We start from the raw sequence: 17,025 nt of genomic DNA, 5'->3' as shown, positions 1-17,025 counted from the left end.
AGAGAAACAGCCTCAAACAGGTTGATTGATGACAGAGAAACACTAGAATTTAAACAGAGGGGTGACAAATAAAATGCAAGTATACTTCATATAATATTAGAGAAAGTTAAAGTTTCATATTTAGGATGCACATTAAAATTGATTGTAGGCTTTAATGTTATTGATTCATCCAAGTAAGTCAGGGAATCAAGCCACGGCTATGCCACCTGTTTGCTGAATGTAAAGTTATACATCGATTTTAAGCATGTGTGCTGTTTTCTAACAGGATCCTGATTGCAACTCACTAAATGGTTCATGTTCTTCTTAAAAACAGCTTTTCTGATGGTTACTCCCAATCACTAATGAATTTAGTAATGGAATCATTGCTTGAGTTTTTTCTGTTTTTAATTCCTTCATTTACTAATCGTTTCAATTAGCTAATTTCAGATATTTATGTCCTTTTCATCATAAAACCATTTCCAATGGTCCCTTAGAATGATAGAGCTACTCAATTACAGAGGTTCAGATTCAAAAAGCTTTTAATCAGAATGCTACTTAAATTTCCTCGCAGCACTATCAATCTTGCTCTGGAAAACCCTTTGATTCTGTTTTTTTGCATGCATGTGGAAGCTTTTCTATCAAGCTCTTTATTGCCATCTAATTTCAACTATAAATGCAGCATTCACGGCCCTGATGTAACGAAATGTTTTCCATTTATCATTTAACTCAAGAGGCGAGTGTAAAAATCCTCCCAGGATCTTTCTCATTCCCAGTGAACCTTCTCCTGTCAGTTCATCCTGAATAATCAGCCAAGCATGTGGGATTTTTTCCCTCCTTTTTTTCTTTTTTACCTTTTCCAGTAGTCCTTGTAATTTTCAGTCTTGGCTACCTTATGTGTGAATTATTAATGCCCATTGCCTATTTCGCCTCTCTGGAAGGTTAAGGCACTTTGCCCTGGAAATATAAAAAACATACAACTTTCAGAAGGAAATAATACAATACCTCACAAATTGTATATTAGCTGAATTATTAATTTCTGTCTAAATCTAAAGAATTATACTATTCACAGAAATTCTCTATGGAACTTGGGGAGAGAAGATATTTCCTCCCTTTACATCGTGTTTTCACTATAGACCAGGAGGTTTGTCCATTAAATTTTGAATTTCTTCAAATCTATGTGGGTCAGCAAAGTGATCACATAAGGTAGCAACATCAATTTGCTTATGTCAAGTGTTCCTGCTAAAGGATCTTTAGGGAAAGCACTTACTTGTAATGAGATAAAGTAATATTTATATCTTAAAATAGAAAACCGTCACAATGAGATGGAATCTTTAAGTTGAATTGCTTTAAACTTTGATTCATCAACGATGGTTGCTTTCATTCCTTATTAGTTTTCCATTGTTTTGCATTTGCAGGTTTGATTCACTGTCTTTGAGTGTTTGAGAACCAATTATAGGCCGAGAACAAAGGTTAAGCTTTTTCTAATTGAAGCTGTTGCAACGAACTATGTCAAAGGTTTGAGAGGATGCATCCTTTGTTGCATGATTAGTATAAAAGGCAGAAAAGAAATGGCTAAATTGCAAACTAGTTTATTTAAGAATAACCCCTATGGCTGATTTTGTACTGAAGCTGCCACTATCATTCTTCACATACCTGATATAATTGCTCCTACACTGGAAAAATAAAAATCTAGATTCATTTTTTCTTAAAATAAGTGCATTTGTTCTTGAATTGAGAAGGTAAAAAGAGACATTTTGCCAATAGAACAAGACAAGTTACATTTAAAATAAGAAACCACAGTTGCATTGTCTAATTTCCAATGCATTTTATCTAAATATCTTATTTTAAGAGTAAAAAGCCTTATTACATTAGCAAATAATTTCATTTACCTACTCAAATTATAGGGTAAATACACTTTAAGAAATTTTTACTTATTTCTAGATCGTTTTCCCAGTGTACTGTTTCACTGCCAGGAATAATGTAGCCTACTTTCCAAGATGCCCAAGATATTATATTAAAGTTGTTGAAACTAGAGTGAAAATAAGCAATTCAAAAACTTGAGCTATTCCATATTTTGAAAAAAAAATTGTGCAGAGGTGTCAAAATTATCATTGTTGTTTATTACGCAAGTAAAAGTCCTATTGTTAAAAAAGTTAAAGCTACAGTGTGTAATTTTCAGCGACATCTAGCGGTCAGACTGCAGACTACAGCAACATGAACATCTCCCCTCCACCTCTTCTCCCCCCCAACAGTACGGCGAGCGTTACGGGACAAAATGTCTTCCACGACGTCGGAATCACCTACCTTCTCAAGTGATGAGGTTTGTTTACATAGATAATTTTACAGATAGTATTTCATTAGTCTGTGTAGGGTATAGATTTCATGTAGACTTAAGATAATAAATATACCCGTTATTTTTTCTACGTCGTTGTGACGTTTTGGTGAGCTGCTTTGCATGGTGATATAAACAGACGAAGTAATTGTAGTCATTAGTTTAACAGTGTGATTGTGTTCGCTGGAAGAAAATATATTCCCCGTTTACAGAGCCCAAGTCTTGTTTGTGGTACGGGGGTTACAAGGTGAGGAAGAGGGAGAGAGGGCGAGGAAGAGGGCAGAGAGGCCGGGGTGGGCGTGCAGCCAGGGCCAGGCGAGGGAGAGGTGCCAGCGGGATGACCAGAGCAGAGGAGGAAAGGCTTGAAGATCTCCAAAGGAGCCGGAGAGAAGTAACCGAGGTATATATCCGTAGCTCGCTAATATGCAGCTTCATATATCTGTCTCTCTCACACTCACACACGCCACTATCAGCTGTGGTAATTTTATGAAGCTGTGGCCTTATCTAGGTAATGCTACCTGACATCTTGACAATAGTTTGGTTGAAACGGGATGTGGGGGTGGGGTATTACGTGTATAAAAAGACAATTGTGTGTGTAGGATTAATTACCTGTCCAACAGAAAACTGGCAACTTGAGCGTTACTTTGAAAACCTTTTTCCTCCATCAGTGACTTCCATCGTGTAAATGCGGTGCCAATGTTGATCCGTTTTTTTTTGCCGTTTCTTGTCACGCTTGCGTTTATTCTCGTCGTGTTTCCGCTTCTTAGATGACGGGGGTTCGGTGTCCGCCGCTTTTCGTTGTGATACAGAGTAGGCATGATCCTCCATTCGTCTGATGTTTGGCCACACAGTGCCAAACAGTTTGCAAAGTCACTCACGCCTGCCGCCTTGTTCACCTTTCTTGTTACTGAAGCGCCGTATACCTGCTTCTTCTTCTTCTTTGGTTTCAGGCAGACTAAACGCTTCTAGGGCATAATACTGCCATCTATTGTTCAGTACCGTCTCAGTTCATCTCTCTCAACTTGCCGTAGTTACTTTCGAGCGTAATGGGAGATCTCGCAATCGCTAGTTTGTTGCCTCTGCGCAGCCGTAGCGCAAAGATGTCTGCCTCCATGGCTGCGAGACCCGCTCCTATGTAATTATAAATAACGAATTCTAAGGCAACGCAAATATTAAGGTTAAGAGGCTGAGCTCATAGGTGATGATAAATAACATAGTTATGTATAATATATTAAATTTTTGACTTTATATCCCTGTAATTATTACACACTGTAGCTTTAAAGTATTAACTTAACATTTTTACTGAAGTAAAAGTAGAATTTTCAAAACTACTTACAGTATAAAAGTAAAATAAAAGCATCAAACAATGTTTAGGAAGGATGCTTTAAACTTTATACTGGTTACTGCACAACCACATCTTTAATAAAGGAACCTTTCTCTACAATTCAACTAATGGTAACACTTTGAAATTTTACTTTGCATCATCTTGAATAGTGTTTTATGTTGGTGCAGTACAGAGTCCAACCACATATAAATTGTCTGATGAAACTAATTATTTTGATGGATTTAAACTTTTTTAGATACCACAACAAGAATGAGCTTATATAAAAGAAATTAAGTAGATTTATGAAATTTAAGGAGTAGAAGTAAAAAGTTGTCTAAAAATAATCACTCCAGTAGATTATAGATAGCCAAAATTTTTACTTAAAGGTATAGAGCAGTGTTTTTCAACCCTGATCCTCAAGGCACCCTGCCCTGCATGTTTTAGATGTTCCCAGCATTCACACACCTGTTATAAATTGATAGCAGATCATCAGGCTTTGCTGAACTGCAATCATCTGAATCAGGTGTGCTGAAGCTCAGAAACATCCAAAACATGCAGAGTTGTGTGCCTTGAGGACCAGGGTTGAAAAACACTGGTATAGAGGATGATGTTCTTTTTCCGAGTGGATCATCAAAATAAGTGGTCCTCCTAATTGTCAATCATTCTCGTTTACGTAAGGCCATCCCACGTGCTCATCCCCTATTTCACTTACCGGTCGTGAGTCTGATAAAGGAAAAATTGCAAATCTTCTTTTGGAAAGTAAGCAAGTTTTAAACAGTGTGCATGAGCAGAAATAGGCTCGTGCTCTTGCACACATTTAATAGGCGTTCCCTCTCAGGAGCAGGAACAGGGTTGTATATGTGCTCTTTCTTTTTTTTGTGGAGAGGGCAGGTCTTTTCAAACATTCACAAAATCCTCCACCATACCTTTTAAGTAAGGTAACAAATTATTTGTACTTTTTTACTTGATACCTCTGAAATTGTAAAATTTGATCACTGTTTGTATTCATCCCTCTTAACCATAATAGCAGTAAATTAAATCCATCCCACAAACTTTGAAACAGGCATACTTTTTCAAAGCACTGCTCAGGTCTTCTTTTGTTCTTAACTGTGATACCTTTTAAAATGTTTAACCGCCGGTAAAATGTTTAAAATGTCTAAGGTTGGCTAGTGAATAGAAAATTTCAAACACTGAATATTTAAAATCCATAAAAAGGGCGGTTTGTGTAGAGATTTACAAGTATTACAGCCAGGCAGAGCAACCAGTTGCACATAAAGCTTAGCAGAGTTTATCCTTTGATAGCACATTTGCTGAAGTGCTCAGCTGAGAGACATCGTGAAGCTACATTAAGAGGGCACAAATGATGCGTTTTGTTGGGCAGATGGGGGGGAAAAAACTTGTAGACCCAGGAGGAAAGACAAGAAAAGTAAAGGTTGAAGATCCCACACCTTTTCTCCAGAATTACATACACAAGACTAATTCCAAATACCTCTGTTTTGACATAAAGAAATACACTCTAGCACTTTGTTTTACACAGCTCAACTGTTAAATGTGTCAGTGTCTGAAGAGACGATGAGATACACTATATTGCCAAAAGTATTTGCTCACCTGCCTTGACTCACATATGAGCTTAAGTGACATCCCGTTCCTAATCCATAGGGTTCAATATGACGTCGGTCCACCCTTTGCAGCTAGAACAGCTTCAACTCTTCTGGGAAGGCTGTCCACAAGGTTTAGGAGTGTGTTTATGGGAATTTTTGACCATTCTTCCAGAAGCGCATTTGTGAGGTCGCACACTGATGTTGGACGAGAAGGCCTGGCTCTCAGTCTCCGCTCTAATTCATCCCAAAGGTGTTCTATCGGGTTGAGGTCAGGACTCTGTGCAGGCCAGTCAAGTTCATCCACACCAGACTCTGTCATCCATGTCTTTATGGACCTTGCTTTGTGCACTGGTGCACAGTCATGTTGGAAGAGGAAGGGGCCAGCTCCAAACTGTTCCCACAAAGTTGGGAGCATGGAATTGTCCAAAATGTCTTGGTATGCTGAAGCATTCAGAGTTCCTTTCACTGGAACTAAGGGGCCAAGCCCAGCTCCTGAAAAACAACCCCACACCATAATCCCCCCTCCACCAAACTTTACACTTGGCACAATGCAGTCAGACAAGTACCGTTCTCCTGGCAACCGCCAAACCCAGACCCGTCCATCAGATTGCCAGATGGAGAAGCGCGATTCGTCACTCCAGAGAACGCGTCTCCACTGCTCTAGAGTCCAGTGGCGGCGTGCTTTACACCACCGCATCCGACGCTTTGCATTGCACTTGGTGATGTATGGCTTGGATGCAGCTGCTCGACCATGGAAACCCATTCCATGAAGCTCTCTGCGCACTGTTCTTGAGCTAATCTGAAGGCCACATGAAGTTTGGAGGTCTGTAGTGATTGACTCTGCAGAAAGTTGGCGACCTCTTCGCACTATGCGCGTCAGCATCCGCTGACCCCGCTCCGTCAGTTTACGTGGCCTACCACTTCGTGGCTGAGTTGCTGTCGTTCCCAAACACTTCCATTTTCTTATAATACAGCTGACAGTTGACTGTGGAATATTTAGGAGCGAGGAAATTTCACGACTGGATTTGTTGCACAGGTGGCATCCTATCACAGTTCCACGCTGGAATTCACTGAGCTCCTGAGAGCGACCCATTCTTTCACAAATGTTTGTAAAAACAGTCTGCATGCCTAGGTGCTTGAATTTATACACCTGTGGCCATGGAAGTGATTGGAACACCTGATTCCAATAATTTGGATGGGTGAGCAAATACTTTTGGCAATATAGTGTATGTGGCTGTAGATTTCATTCAGTGTGTAACCTGACAGATTGGGACGCTGAGATTTTTGCAGGATCTGTATGTGTGACCTGTGTGAGTCATGTGCAGCTCTCATTCTGCAGCGTGGCTGCTATGGTTGCATCGGTGCAATCTGTTTCTTTACGCTTCATTTTCCAAATTAAGCAAGAACGCTACTCATATGCTTCTGTGTTCCTTCTGCCATTTACTGTATAAATATTACCTGTGGAGGGTGGGGGTGTAAGAGGAGAGGGCAAGACTGTATTGACGGGTTTTGGCCCCTGTAGGCAGGGAGGGTAGGGGATGTGGATGTGCAGCCACGCTAGCGGCTTCCAGGGATGTGTTAAGCATGAGAAAAAGAGGCTGCTTTGCCCTTTTCTGCAACATTCTCCTGCAACCTACAACCTGGGCTTCATTAGCAGCTGTCTGTCAGTAAGGCCGCTGCATGGTTGCTTGGCAACTGGAACCTCATTTGGCCAAGCAGGACCAGATGCAACAGGACTTCTCTCCCTGACACATAAAAGAGATAAACAGACCTGTTCTCCACTTCAATTGATTTTGTTTCAGTGCTATTCTCCTCAAGGGTAAAAAAGATGCAGAGTCCTACAGCTGAGTGAGCGATACAGGCGATATAGGGAACCACTGAGGAGAACTTTCCCTGACTGACCTTCATGGACAAACAGTGGAAAGGAGCTCCTCTGACCCAAGCAGAGCAGCCGCTGTTCTGAAAAGGTCTTCTCGTTATTTTTTTAATGACCATAAATGAAAGGGCCTAATGATGACCAAGGGACTGGCCTCCATGGAAAAGTTATGTTGCATTTGTATTCATAGCAGATGATATAAGTGGCAGCATTATGCTGTAGGGATACTTCTTGTCCAAACCTTTTACAAGAGTTAAATTTGGCATAGTGAGACCTGCATGTCACTTTTCTTAAAAAAAAAAACTCTCCTGTACATCATTAGATTTCACAAGCTTTTGGAAAAGGGAACAAAGTTTTTTTTCCCATACTTTGTTAAACGTGTGAGTCATTATAGGCCCAGTTTGCCTTAGACCAGGGGTCAACAACATGGTGCCCGCGGGCACCAAGGGGCCCTCAAGGACCACAAGGGGTGCCCTTAGAGTCTTCTGAAAATAGAACAACTCAACAGTGAGCTACGTTTGAAATTTCATTGTATTCTGTTTTTAATGAGTTATAGAACATTTCATCATTTAATCATATATGGCATTTAAGCATTTATAGAGATTTCAAAATGAAAATGTCTAAAAGAAAATTAGAAATTTAAAGAAACGATAAAGATATGTTTATAATGTATGAAGTTTAGGTGAACGTTGACCCTTGTAATTCATAGGTCAGTATTGGTAGCCCTTCCTGTGACTCAGTACCCCTGATTTAGCCCTCAACTGTAAAAAGGTTGATGACCGCTGCCTTAGACAGTGCAAAAGTCTTCTAAATTTGGGGGTTTAATAACAATGATTTACTTTTGTCCAGTCAGTGACAGGAATAAAATATTTTTAAAGCTGTGGATTTAAACAAATTTCCCTATATTTAGCCAACTCTAATGTAATGGTGCACAAAAGTCTGGTCTCAAGTGCAGTTTACTGTATATTTGTGGTCCTACTTACAACTGAAGTAAAATAACCCAGCTCAAAGAATTACCAATACTTTGTGTTCTACCTGCATATTTATTTGTCTGCTACTTTTTCTCATGGAATGAATAAAATCTTTTTGCTGCACCTCATGTTAGACACCTTTGGTTTAGGTCCAAGCATATCCATTTGCTAGTATGGCCTACCCAAAATCCAGATCTAATCCCTTTTCAGTATCTAAGACAAAAATGGAACTCAGTGGTCACAGATAATCTCCATCTTAAACGGATTATCATCAGACTCTTAATGATCTAACATGGTTGAGATTTCTGCAGGAAAGTATTTTCTCTGTTTTTATTTGCTGATATCTGAGTAAATAGGAATGAAAATTGAAGTAATATTGCGTGTTGGTTGGGTTAAAGTGAAAGCCTTTTGCATTTTTAAGTGATTCACAGCAGCAGCGCCTATGCAGGTTGTAGAGAACATCTGTTGTATTGACACACCGCTAATAAGACCACATAAAGCAACTCTCCTAAAATTATATACCTGCAGATAAAATACCTCAGGAGAAACTTTTGAGTTCAGCGAATGATTTCTAACCACAGTTATGCTCTTATGGCCCCACTGGAGGAGAAGAACTGATTCATCGCTGTTCTCTGACAATGATTATGAGAAATGATACCTTTTTGAAAAGGTTTCTTAGCACCCAGTTCATTGATCCAACATGATATGCCCTCTTCACTTTCATCTTTTATCTGTCTTCATGTGCTTTGGGACACTGGAGGTAGATATTTAAGTAGAAATCCTTTTGAAGTTACTGGTTGTTTTTACTATATATGTTTAAAAGAAAATGGAACAGACATTTTATTTTGTAATAACATTTTTTTCCTCTTATATTGATTTGCTGGAGGTTTTCCTCTCGATTTAGTTTTAAAACTTTACTGAAATCCTTTTTTTGTAGAACGATTCCCAGCATGTTGCACTGCTGATTCTTTGATACATTTAGGCTATGAAGAGTCGCTTTGCTGCATGGGCAAATCTTCATAGTCGTAAGCGCTGCAGCATTAAAAATAGATTAGAGTTCGAACAGAAATGCGGTAGCATACAAGACTGTAATTGCTCCTGGCAAACACTATGCCCTGCCAGGAGGCTGCTGTTATCTCAAAGCTCCTCCGATGTCTTTGGAGTTGAAGGAGGAGCTGCTTCTTCTGATGCTAAGCAACTCAGTTCGTTTTCCTCCTGTCTGTAAATCTGGCACAAAAACCTGAGGCCTGATTCTAAATGATGAAGATTCACTTCCAATCATCACTGACAAGTTTAGTTTGTAAAATTACAAGACACATCAAGGTATGAGCTATATAAGATGCATTGAGCAGACGTCACATTAATGATTCTTCGACCCTTGATAAGCAGCACACATAAAAAAACTGTTATGTCCCTTGCAGGGAGGGATGCCCACTGGTGCTTCTAACCATCCTTATGTTTCTGTTAATGTTTTTTTTTTATTCATTTGCTTTTATGCAGAAAAAGAGAACAAAAATCCTTGGAGCACATTAGTCACAAAGATCGGTCTAAAACTGAGAATGGTGGCATATTTAATTCATTACTTCAACACTATTGAAAAAATATTTAATGCCATGGAAGCCATTTCCCACCATAAGCTGTGGGTTACATTAATACTCAAGGTAAAGAGGTTTCAAAGCCTTAAAATAAATTCCTTTATATTAAAACACCACGATCCTTAACTAGTATTTAGTTTACAAAATAAACCCATTTTGTGATTATATATAATTTAACAAATTCATCTGTGGTGAAATTTTCTGTACCCTTAACAATTCATTTAAAATTAAATGAACTGTCTTTTTGAATTATTATTATTATTATTATTTTTTTTTTTTTTTTATAGATTTTTTTTCTTTAGCTGAACTGCTCAGAGTTTCTGGAAATATCTGATTCCTGATGACACTCTTAGTTTATTTCCCTACTGTGCACAGCAAGAAGGATGTTGAGGCTAAAGACAAATATTTAAAGTTCATATTTTAAAAGACCGTAGAGAGGGGAAAACGTTTGTCTTGCAGCAATGGTACATAAACATTTGGAGTTTGTTTATCTCAGCAGGAAGTTAAGAAAACACTACTGGTGACTTAAGTTTGAACCTATGAGTACAGACGGAAAACAGCTTTTGCTCACAGTTCATTTCAATGGCAGATCAGAAGCAATGGGCCTGTTCTCCTACAATAACTTTAGCAAACTTGTTATAAATGTGTGGACATTTTGAATAAAGCTCTAAAGGACCCATGTTAAAGGTTTATTTCTCACCTACAAATGTGGGGAATCATCAAAACCGGTTCTAGGGAGAATTTATTTAAAGTTTAAAAGGCTTTTTTGAAACGGAATAAATCAATATTATTGTTTCCAGTATGGGATGAATTGCTATATTTGATCCTTTCTTTAGTAAGGCAAAAAATAAATAAATTACATTAAAAAAACATCCTTTGAGACAAATTGGTGTGAGGTGTAAAGCTAAAGATCAGGCTGAGAAGGCTTGTCCCGCCTTCCTTGCAGCATGCTCATCAAGTCTCTGCCATCAGGTATGACTTAGACTTAGACTTCTTTATTTGTCATTTTGTATGCACAGGGTGCATACAGAACGAAATTGCGTTACATACAGCTTATGAACGTTGCATTGATATTTCAAATGGCACGAGTTATAGAAAAATACAAAAAGTGCAGCAGTGGTCAAAGTGTGAACAGTGCAGAGGATAAGAGACAGTGTGCAAGTTGCAGTGGTTCAGTGCAAAATGGCATTTGTGCAAAAAATGCGTTATTGAAAAATACAATGAGATGAACAATTTAAAGGGCTAAAAGTTAAAAGTTCAGCAGCATTTGATGCCCGATAATGTGCAATAGGTGCAGAGTTCGGATTGTGGATCAAAGGTTCAACAGTCTGATGGCAGTGGGGAAGAAGCTGTTGCACAACCTGGTGGATCTGCAGCGGATGCTGCGGAACCTCTTTCCAGAGGGCAGCAGGGAGAACAGTCCATGGTGGGGGTGTGAGGGGTCTTTGATGATATTACGGGCTCGGGACACACAGCGCTGTGATGAAATGTCCTTAATGGAGGGAAGAGGAGCCCCAATGATTCCTTCCGCTGTCCTCACCACCCTCCTCACATTCTTCCAGTCAGAAGCTCTGCAGCCTCCACACCACAGAGAGAGACAGCTGGTCAGAACGCTCTCTATGGTGCTTCTGTAGAAGGTTGTGAGGATGGGCGGGGGCAGGCGGGCTCTCCTCATCCTCCGCAGAAAGTACAAGCGCTTCTGTGCCCTCTTCACTAGAGATGAAGTGTTTACAGTCCAGGTGAGGTTGTCCGTGATGTGCACCCCCAGGAACTTTGTGCTGCTGACCACCTCCACAGCTGAGCTGTTGATGAGCAGTGGAGCATGGTGGGGGCGGTTTTTCCTGAAGTCGACGATGATCTCCTTCGTCTTCTCCACGTTCAGGATCAGACTGTTTTCACTGCACCAGTCCACCAGCTGCTCCACCTCCTCTCTGTAGTCCCGGTCGTTGTCGTCCCTGATGAGGCCCACCACCGTGGTGTCGTCCGCAAACTTCACGATGTGATTGGTGGTGAACCTGGGGACGCAGTCATATGTCATCAGGGTGAACAGCAGGGGGCTCAGGACGCAGCCCTGAGGGGAGCCCGTGCTGAGGGTGATGACATCAGAGGTGTTCTGACCGACCCGGACTGACTGAGGTCTGTTGGTGAGGAAGTCCAGCAGCCAGTTTCGAAGGGGTGTGTTGAAGCCCAGATGTTCCAGCTTTCCCACCAGGTGCTGTGGGATGATGGTGTTAAACGCTGAACTGAAGTCCAGGAACAGCATCCGCACGTGGGTGTTCTTCTCCTCCAGGTGGGCCAGGCTCAGGTGAAGAGCAGAGGAGATGGCGTCCTCAGTGGAGCGGTTTCGCCGGTAGGCAAACTGGAACGGGTCGAGTGTTGGGGGGAGACTGGAGACGATGTGTTCCTTTACCAGCCTTTCAAAGCACTTCATCATGATGGGAGTCAGTGCGACGGGCCGGTAGTCGTTGTAGCAGGTGACTTGAGGTTTCTTTGGCACTGGGATGATGGAGGCAGACTTGAAGCATGCTGGCACTGTGGCTTGCTCCAGCGAGGTGTTAAAAATGTCCGTGAGGACACCAGCTAGCTGACTTGCACACTCCTTGAGCACCCGCCCAGGTATGTTGTCGGGACCTGGGGCCTTCCGCGGGTTGACCCTCCTCAGAGTCTTCCACACGTCGGCTGTGTCAAGGCAGAGAACCTCCTCTTCCTGATGTGGGACAGCCTTCACTGCTGACAGCTGCAGCTCTGTCTTTATCAGGACTGCCAACACCAGTTGATTAAAAAATACACTGCTGAAGAAAATAAAGAGAAAACTCAAATAACACATCTTAGATCAGGGCATGCTCCTGATGGATGGATCGAGACATGATGTCCCACATTTTCGCAATCAGATTCAGGTCTGGGGAACAAGCGGGTCAGTCCACAGCTTCAATGCCCTCATTTTGCAGGAACTGTTGACACACTCCAGCATGAGGCCCAGCTTTGTCCTGCATTAGGAGGAACCCAGGGCCATCAGCATGTGGAATGCGTTTGATTTCGACAGCTTCGTACTCCGAAGGACCTGGCCTACCTGGACTGGGTCCTTAAGAGGCCATAAAAATCAGGAGGCCGGAAGAGTTAAACTGTAGATTCAAACAGCTCCGGCCTTCTCTGGTTACCTTCTTGCTGCTGTTGTGTGAGCTAATTATATTTTTGAGGAGCTTCATCAGCACTACCATCATTGCAGATGTCAGATTTATTGTCCCCACCCTGCAGATATAATCTAAGCTAAAAGTGAGCCAAACCCATTTTCACAAGGACAGATAAAACCTTTCAAAAAACCAAACATTACCAGCAACATATCTGACTCAGTAACCATTTAAATGTATAAGTCTCATTAATTCCAGATGAAATAATTAATTTACTTTTATTATATTAAACAGCACTTATGATATTCACCAGTGTTCATCACTATTTTTCTTTTTTCCTCTGAGCACGGAGCAGTCGGCTTACTTGGACTTGCAATAAATTATGGGATACCTAAGGCTTTAAACAATACACCAAACCTGTCCTTCCAACCAGGGCGAAAAGAAGGCTCATTTGACGGAGTCTTTAAACCCTAAGAGGCAGCGGCATTGCGCTGTGATGTAATCGTCAACAAATCTAGCCTTAGGAGGACACAGCCGCAGGATTAGAGCACAGCCATGGCGTCTCAAGAGGTCCGAGGGTCTAATCTCGGTACCTAATGTCAGTCATGCTACCTCTGGTGAGGACATGGTTGGGTGTACGGCCCTCCAAAAAAAAGAAAAGAAAAAAATGCCACTCTACACCATTACTGGCCAACTGCCAAAACAGTCATGCTCAGGATGTTGTCTCCAGACTCTGTCACATATGCTCAATGTGAAAATACTTTCAGCTGTGCACAGAGCACAGAGCACCAGGGGCGAATTTGCCGATCCTGCTGTTCTCCTGCAAAGGCCAAGTGTTCTGCATGGTGTTGGACTGTGAGCACAACGCCAATCTGTGGACCTCAGGCCCTCATACCGTTCTCATGGAGTCTGTTTCTAACCGTCTATGCAGACAGATGCATATTTGTGGCCTCCTGGAGGACTCTGCAGGGCTCTGGCAGTGCTCCTATTGTTCCTCCTTGCCCAAAGGTGGAGGTGGCCATCCTGCTGTTGGGATGTTGCCCTCCTACGGGCTCCTCCACGTCTCTTGGTGTACTGGTCTGTCTCTTCATAGCGCCTCCAACCTCTGGACACTACGCTGAAAAACACAGCAAACCTTTTCACAGTGCATGGATGTGCCATCCTTGATGAGCTCTACTGCTTTTCCTGAGTGACTTGTGTGGGTGTTAGAATCCGTCTCACGCAACCACAAGTGTGAAAGCCCCACCAATATTCGAAAGTAACTAAAGTATAAGCCAGAAATCATAGGTACTGAGAAGTGGTTCGGTGGTCCCCAACGGCAGAACCACTGCTTTATTGCATGCCTTGCTAATTAACAATTTCCAATTGTGTCTATTCCATTGGCACAACAGCATGATAAATTGTTATTCAATGTTGCTCCTAAATGGACAGAAGTTTGCTTGCATCTAAGTTCTATTGTGCTGTTTACGTTTCCCTATACATTTTTGAGCATTCTATTTTTATCTTTTTCTAAACTGTATGACAAAGGGAATATGGTGCGCCTTATGTGTGTGGTAAATACAGTAATGGCACACATAACTGAGACTGCGCCTTTTAGTACGGTGCGCCTTATGGTCGTGAAAATACGGTATTTCTTTATCCATTTGAATTGTGTTAATTCCTAAACATATATATATATATATATTTGTATTATTTACAGACTTTATAGGTTAATTGTTGAATTTTGTGTATTTATTTTTTGTTGTTTTATCATTTTTTTCTTTCTTTATGTAAAACAGGAAGAAATTTTGGCGGTCCACTTTCTATAAACATAGGAGCCTGGTAAGGACCAGCAGGCATTTGGGTTAGGGGCCTATGGGTTTTTACCAGTGCAAGAGAGGTGACAGAGCAAGGAATGTTTGAACTCTGCAATGTTGCAAAAAATATAGGACATAAATCAACTGAACATCTACAAGTTTGGACTTCAACTTCTTTTGCCTGCGTCAAGAAAATGGGACCCCAGTGCCTATAGTGGCTTATTGAAAATGTATTGGATGTTTGGTCTGACAAACAATTGCCACTACAACAGTCCTGGGCTGAACTGAACATCAAAAATCCAGCAGAAACAGAGGTATCAAAAACGGAGGCAAAGACAGGTCCAAATTCAAGCTGGGGTAAAAAAAACTAGAAAGCTAAAGTCTAACCGGCAAAAAGGCTGGAACGCTAAGCTCTAAGAACAAAGACGAAATTGCAAAGGGACGCTGTAAGAGTGGGAACTAAATATTCTAACAAAAAAAAGGTGCACATAACACCAGGTAAACAGCATTAGGCTGTGGCAGATCCTGATTGCAGGAAGGAACTCAGGAGATAAAGCTGCCTAAAACGAGAAAATAAATGAGTACAAAATAAAACAGGAAGTGAAAAGAAAAGGTAATATAAGTGACATTTATCTAATGAGGGCGGCCCCTGACACTTTACAAGGTAAAGATACTACTGTCCCATTAAACCATAATTTTAGTTAACGATTATTTTAATATAAATTCTGTTTGAAGCAAACCACTTAACCGGCTTTGCCCTTGCTAAAATTAAAACCCTGCATTCTGAATAATTGGCCAGTCGGGTTGCTCTCTATTTAAGTAGGATAGTGATAAGGTAAGAAACGCTTCCCATTCGTACCCGATCATACATCACTGTCATTAGTAACAAGAGATGCATCACATTTCTTTGGTGCCTTCTATTTTGTGTGCAGCAACAGGGGTCGGCCCAGCCACCAGAAAATCCCCTCTCTGAGACCGAAAGCTCACTCACACCAGGAAAACGGCAGAACCCCAGAGACCCAAACAAGATTAGCACATACTCAAATTAACCCTAACCCTTTACTTTGGCTTTTCATTTTACAAATGATGAAATAAAACATTTGAAATAAAACTTTTGTTGGCAAGTTTGATATATAAACTTGGATTGGATATATGATTTGGATGAATAAACTAAGAATATTAGGCTACATTAAAAATAGTAAAGGTTTAATTTCACTATTACAGCCAATACATACTGTGTCCAATTCGTTATCTAATTTTGAGTTTTTATGCTTCATCAACTCATAATATCAGTCGTGTAATAAAAATCCATAGCTTTGGTGCAATGAGGGTTGAAAAGGAAGACATTAAAATAAAAAGAGCTCAAGTTAACTGACCTATTTCTTTCTATTATATCTCGTCATTCGCCAAAACTTATCTCACTTATCACTCTTTAAAACAGTATGAGCTTGGCAGCTTACTGTATTTTGGAAAGGGAAAACTAAAAATTGCAGGTTCAAAGGAGTCAAAGGGATTTCAAGCCTTCGGCAGGTGTCAAACTTTACAGACTTTAAATAATATGTGCTCATGTTTCTTTTTTTGGAAGAGCAAAATTGTACAGATGTCTTTCGAACTCCTGTAGGGCTTACTCTAGGCACAATATAGACAGAGACTATTGGTTGTCAAATAGTGATGGCAGCAATGAAACTAAACAAAGGAGAAAACATGCTGTCAGATGCTAGAAATGTCAGACTTGTAATGCAAACTTGCTTTGATCTCTGGTGAAACAACCTCAAGAGGCACGACGAGCTGCTAAACAACACTTCCATATCTTTGCTTAGGTGTGATGGGGGGATTTTCTCAGGTGCCAAATTGCATGACTGGCTGAACATTTACAGTAGCTAGAAAAAGAATTTATGCCACCTTAACAACTTTTATATTTTTAGATTTGCTGAGAAAATATTACATAAGGCTGAAGTAAAACTAAACATGAATTTAAAACCTTTGAACAGATAAAAAAAAAAAGAAAAAAAAAGTTAATGTGTTTTTATTACCATTCAGGCCTCTTGAATGAAGAACTATCTTTCGCTTCAAATTTAGTTGAAATTTTTATGTGGTATATCGCTCTGAGCTTTGCATATAAAGTGACCGAAGTTTTTTCCCCCCATTTCTTCATGAATAGTTAAAGTATTTGCATAAGTAGGCCTTTTTGACCACAATCACAGAAAATGCAACACAAAAATCAAAATTTAAACTGTTACATTGCTAACCAAATTTCTTTGCCCTGATGGAACCTTGAACATAAGTGGCTCTGAAGAACAGGAGGATTTTAGATAGGGCCAGTGAGTTGGATGATGGGTCCAATAAGCAGGGAAGACATGGCGGCCGCTCTCGGTCTGTGATAAGCGTCTCACAGATTGAGATTTTGTATTAGTAAAACTGGT

The sequence above is a fragment of the Cyprinodon tularosa genome, unplaced genomic scaffold, assembly GCF_016077235.1.
Source record: "Cyprinodon tularosa strain WSP-4 unplaced genomic scaffold, ASM1607723v1 ctg17, whole genome shotgun sequence".
NCBI lineage: Eukaryota > Metazoa > Chordata > Actinopteri > Cyprinodontiformes > Cyprinodontidae > Cyprinodon > Cyprinodon tularosa.
Note: the sequence above shows the minus strand (reverse complement) of the source record.